The sequence below is a fragment of the Anomalospiza imberbis genome, chromosome 18, assembly GCF_031753505.1.
Source record: "Anomalospiza imberbis isolate Cuckoo-Finch-1a 21T00152 chromosome 18, ASM3175350v1, whole genome shotgun sequence".
NCBI classification, from domain to species: domain Eukaryota; kingdom Metazoa; phylum Chordata; class Aves; order Passeriformes; family Viduidae; genus Anomalospiza; species Anomalospiza imberbis.
Window position 1 is genome coordinate 11,520,776 of NC_089698.1, and position 6,088 is coordinate 11,526,863.

The following is a 6,088-nucleotide window of genomic DNA, read 5'->3' on the forward strand; positions in this document are numbered from 1 at the left end:
AGGTTCTCTCCCAGTTTCAAAATTGCTGCGAGATGAGTCATGGCTGTCCCCAAGTCCTTCGGAGGAGCAGGAGCTGGCTGGGGACAGGCGCAGCCCCAGGGGCAGCGCCGGCAGCAAACGTGGAGTGTGCTGGGGGATCCACAGCCGCCTGCCCGGTGGGAATGTGAAGCTGCTGTCAGAGTCAATATCTCTGCAGAGAACTCTTAAAACACTTCCAGAGTGGTAATGCACAGGGCTCCTTTCCGTAGGTAGTTGTGGCAGTTGGGAAGAGAAGAGTGAAGCTGCTCTGGGTGCAGCCTGAGCCGGTGTCCCCTCAGCACTGCACGGGGCCACCCAGACCTGTGTGCCACAGCTGCAGGCTTCGACTCGCTGGGTGGGTTTTCCAGCCTGGAAAGAAGCAGATGCTTAAAATAATGTAGTGAGAAAGCCCTCCTCTCCTCTCCTCCCCTCTGCCCTCTCCTTTTCCCTTCCCTTCCCCTCTCCTCTCTTTTCCTCTCCTCTCCTTTCTTTCCTCCTGTCATTGTATGCAGATCAAGCCCAGTCAAAGCCCGCTGCTGTCACTCGCAGGTGCCTCACGGCAAGCCGGGACTCTCAAGTAAGTTCCCTCTCTCCTGCAGCCCCGCTGCGGGGATGCTCTCCGGGCTGTCCGTGTCGCTGCCGGGTCGCCGCCGGCCGCGGTAAAGCTGCGGAGCTGCCGGGCGCCCATCCGCGGGGCCGGGGCCGGGGCCGGGAGCCGTTCCCGTGGCCGCGCGTCCCGGTGCCGGTGCCGGTGCCGGTGCCGTTCGCGGTGCCGCGCCCGCCCCACGCCGCCCTGCAGGGGGAGCCGCGGCGGCCGCGTCCTGCGCGGAGGCGGGAGCGGAGCGGGGCAGCGCCGGCACCGCCACACGGCTCCGGGCGCGGCCGGAGCGGAGCGGCGCCCCGACGCCAGGTGGGTGAGGCCGGCGGGCCCGCGGGGAGGGGCGGCGGGGGCCCGGGGTGCAGCTCCCGGGGCGGAGTGGGACCTCCCGGCCGGGGCGGGCTGCGGGGCTCGTCCCGCCGGAGCATCCCGAGCGCGGCGGTCCCCGGCCCCGGCAGCCGCCGTGCGCGGCTCGGTTTCCCTCGCGGCGGCCGCGGCCCCTCTCCTGCCTGTCCCGGGAATTTGAAAAGTGGCCGCCCGCTGCCCTCTCGGCGCAGCCGAGCCCCAAGACGGGGCGATTTTGCCGTGCTACTGCTTTCTCCTGCCCCGGCTCGGGTGGTGTTTCCCCGTGGAGCCGGTGCGTTTCACTCCGTGCTGATTCCCACTGTCATTCCCTCGACACACCCCCGCGCTCCAAGATGTTTGCTCCGCGGACCTTCCCTCAAACATCAGGTGCTGGACTTTGCCTCCCTGCACCCAGCCCTCCTCGGCCTTCCAGCAGATGTTTGTGCTTAATCATAAAATAGTGATTCCAGGGGAGCACCCTTCATCCTGCAAACTTCTCTGTAGTGCTTTCAAAGGAGATTTCTATGCACTTCACAGTCGTGTTAAAGGGAAAAGGGCAGGGACTGAATAGATGGCTTCAAACCTGTGCGGTCTTGTCCCATTCCTTGCCCCGCAAAGCCCCAGCTCTGCCTTATCTCTGCCGAGCAGCTGAAAGTTCCTCAGCAGAGCGCCTTTCCCTGCGCCCGGGAGCGCTCAGCCTCGGCACCCCGCGATGGAGCCGCCCTCGCCGAGGGGCCTGTACCCTGTGCTGGGGGAGAGGGCAGCTGAAGGACAGGCAGACAGGCTGCGAGGTGCGGGCTGTCTCCGGAGCTGCAGGATGCGGCTGCAGGGTTTTGTCCTGTCACCTGGGCTGATTGTCCTCACGGAGTGCCTGAGGCAGCAGGTGCGTTCCCATCCCGCTGTGTCGGCGCTGGTACGCGGTGCCCTCGCCGGGGATGCTCCCGGGAGGAGATTTCTGCACGGTCATTTCTGTGGTCTAAGAGTCACGGTTGCTTTGTTGCTTTTTTGTGCCCTGGACAGTGTGAGTTTGGGGGGTCTCGAGTGTAGGGGGCCTGCAGGTTTTGCCATAGCCCCAAAGGAGGAAAGGTGGTTGAGCACCTTCTTCAAAATTGCCTGGAGCCCACAGAGAGACAGGAAGGGTTAACTTAAAGAGAACAACATGACTCACTTGGTAAATAGTTAATAGAATTGCTGTAACTACTTAAAATTATTTTCCTAAGCAGATGGCCAACTATTAGATAACTGTGTCTTTGGATGTATTTGTTTTCAGGTTTCTTATCAGGCTTGTAAGTCTCAGGCACATGTAACTCAAGAACTGGAGTAATTGATAAATTCATCCTTCTGCATGAGGGAAACTAGCAGAGAGAGAGAGAAAGCATGGTCAGCCCCTGCAGTTAGAGACACCCCTGGAGCACATTGCCCAAGTGAGGTAGAAAAAGATTAGATAAAGTGACCAGCAAGGATGTGAGAAATATTTCAATTGAATTAGGTCTGTGGAGAAAATACCTTATTTTGAATCTCAATAAAACAGTCAATATAAACGTAATCACGTACCACAAAAATATATGGAAACAAAATCCTGTCTAATGTGGCAAATGGATTGAATTCTGAATATTAACCAGGAAAGCTGTGAACCTCTGAATTTGTAGAGAAAACATGTGGGTACAAACTGCAAACATGTATGTGTGTACATAAAATAAAAATGACCTATTGCAGGGTGTGAAAAAAAAAAGGCAAGCAGGTCTCCTTTTTAATGGTGGCCGTGTGGTACATTTGTAATGTTCATGTATATATAATCTGTGTCTTTCCATATGTATTTTTGTACATAAAACATAGAATCAGCATCACCCTGTCCCAGGTCAAGGGATGTTGGCCCAATAATGATGATTTTAGCCTCTGTCCTTCTATCAGTGGGTGCAAAAGGCACTAAAGGTCTGAGCTGGAAAGCCTCTGCCAGGTCTGCCGTGTTTGCATTTCTGATTTTCCTTGTATTTTATTAGGATGCTTCCATAAGGGCTGCTGCTGCTATTGCATGTGAATATAAGCAACTTTTGAAAGCTCTTAATCTTTTTTGTTTCATCTTCATTGATGGATTTCATGTAGAGCTGTGTGGTTAAGTTCTCCTAAGAACCACAGGGAGAAGCTCAGCCCTGCAGAAGGTTTGGGGGGACTCTTCCTTTCAGTCCTGTCTCTCAGAAGAGTCCGGTCCCCCCTTGGTTTTGAACCTGGCTGCTTTTCCATCTTGTGTTGAGGGAAAGCCTCTCCCTTTGCTACTTCCTTTCTGCCTGACTGATGGCTGTATGATTTCTTGTCTGTTCAGGATGTTTAAGGTTTCACAGATTTCTTACCATTTTCACTGTGCTTCAGCTCGTCACTGGGGTTTGACATTTCTGCCCACATGAGATGGGACAAGGCACAGGGTGGGGAAAGTCTCTGAGTTCTGCACAGCTGGGAGTGAGGTGTTCTCCATCCAGAGGCTGGTGCCAGTATCTCTCTTGGTGTCCTGCAAAGTTTGTCCTTGTCTTCAGCTCGAAGAGATTCTTGCTCTGCTTGTTCATTTTCTTATTTGATCTGGATTGTGATTAACTGCCAAGGTTGTTCTTTATTGTGTGATTTCCATCTGAAAATGGACATGGGCTATTAATTTTTTTTTCTTGGATTTTAAAGTAAAAACCAGGAAAGAGATCTTGAGCTGTGTGTCAAGGAATCAGAGAAGAACCTCACAAGTCAATGGAGGGTTGTTCCTTTTTATCAGGATATCTGGTATTTAGGACCAGAAGGTTTGGCTGCTTCAGGGACCATCTTCAGGTTTTGCACAGTGCACCTGAACAGCTTTGGTAAAGCTACTTGAACAAAACAGCACCAGTTCCTTGCTTCTCTCCTCATTTCAAAAATGCTGAGGAAGCTGCCACTTAATGACATGCTTTTGTGGTTGAATATTGAGGGTTGGACTTGTAGGGGTGAAGAACTGGCAGCATTCTGTCTTGGGAGGGCAGGAGGGTCTGGCAGATGCACAGAAGGTGATTTAACCTCTGGAGGCTTCAATTCCTTCTGTAGTCAGAAGATGCCTCTCCCTTCACAAAGGTTGCATCTGTATCAGGGATAATTACTGGTTGTATTGCACGTTTTTTTCCTGCAGTAGATCTCTGTAGATCAGAATGGACAGATGGCACATACAATTATCAACTATGGAAAATATCCTTAGGAGGCACTTGGAGGTCATCTAATCCAGACCTCTGCCCAAAGGCAGGATCAGCTATGGATTTGCCATTCCTGACATCTTTCTCTATCCTGCTCCTTAAGACCTGCAGTGGAGACTCCTCACTTTCCTGGTGTGCAGGACATACCCTGATGTCCAGCGTAAACCTTCTTTGCTCTAACTCATTCTTCATCCTGACCACAGTGGGTAACCCAAAGGCAGTCAGCAAAGAGTATTTCAAAGCACTTCACCAAATGCGGGTGTTTGGGAAATGTGAGTGGGTAAAGGTGTGATCTCTTTCATTCCTCGACCTGGGTCCTGGGGCTCTTGCCGATGGGGATTTTTACATTTTTATTTCTTTAAAAGTTACAAATTTCAAGCCCAAATAAAGTAATTTTATTACCACTACAAATGCAGCTGTGGAAGGCAGAGTTTGAAAAGAAATGACGGCTACAAGACAAATTGTATTTATCTTCGATGGTAAGTCAGGGGTTGCAATGCAGTAGGTTTATCACTATCTGACAGGTAACAAGATAAAGTCCAGGTGTTACACAGGGATGTGGAAAGACTTGAAACAGGAATAAAGAATACTTTACTAAGCACTTTTAGGGAAAATTTGCAAACAATGCATCTGAGACAATGGAGAAGTTAGCAGGGAGGGAAACTTCTTGCAGGGATGATTTGAGCCAGGCACAGGGGGAGGGAAAGGCATGCCGGGCATGAGGGAATCTTCCTGTCTCTCTGTGATACAAGGAGAGGAAAGGGGGGTTTTCCTGGAGCTTTGGAGACGTGACGGATGACATGCTGGGCTCCTGTCTGTGTGTTGATTAGCATTTGTGATTGCTCCCAGTTCCAGGGGGGAAGGCACCGGCATTCTAGTCCTTGCAGCCTGGGGCTGTTCCATCTGCGGCAGGCTGCGATACGGCATTCCCTGTGTCCCTGTGCCCGCTGTTTGTGGCTGCCAACTCCAGCTGTGCCCGTGTTCCGCAGCTCCCCGCGGGGGTTGGCTGGTGGAGCCTCTGGAAGGCCGGCCCGAGCCGCGGGGTCCCGTCCGAGCATCCCCCGGGCAGGGCAGCCCCTCACCCGTCCGGGGCAGGAACGCCGCTGAGCGGAGCCAAGTGAAGCTTTTAGCACATCCCTTCGGGAATGGTGAGGTTTGCAGTATTCCCTGTTAGAAGTTTCCTCATTTAGTATTCAGACCTCAGTGTCTCCTCTGTTTTTCTCCTGGCTTTGCTTTGTTGGAGATGCTTTGGTTTGAGTTTGCACTGTTGTCTTCTCCTCTTGCTTCTTGTCTCCCCTTTCCCCCCCACCCTCTTATTTTTTCTGACTAGGGCAGCATAAATGTTTATGCTCTCTCTGCCCGTTCTCTAATATTGGCCTCTTATGCAAATCCCCCTTCTTGTACTGGGAAAGTCCTCTACAAACAGCCCTGTCATTTTGGTTAGTGAGTTTTCCCCAATAGAATAGGATTGTCAGATCCTGGTATGAATCAGCTGTTGAGCTTAAGGACTTAAGGGAAGTAGGTGATTAAATGTCATATTCTCTGATAATAACAACTTTGGTTTCAGTGAGATCCATATATTTTGGGCACAGACTGGGATTTTCCATAGGAAACATTCCCCTGGATAAAAGACAGCTAAGAGGCATGCGGCTTTTTAGTAAAATCTTCAGAAGAGAGGCACGTGATTGAAATTGATTTGAATAATTACAGTTTCCACATACGTCCAGTCCACAGATCAGTGCCCAGCTTCAATGGGATGGTGGAAAATCACATCAGACTGACCTGGGCTGGCACCAGCACCATTACTGCTCCTGGAGCATGTGTGGGGAAGCACACTGACATTTAGAAAGTTTGTAAAATGTTCTGCAGCCTGGATTTTGGCAAAAAAAGGGATCTGTGCTGATGGCTGCCTGGTCAGGGATCTGGG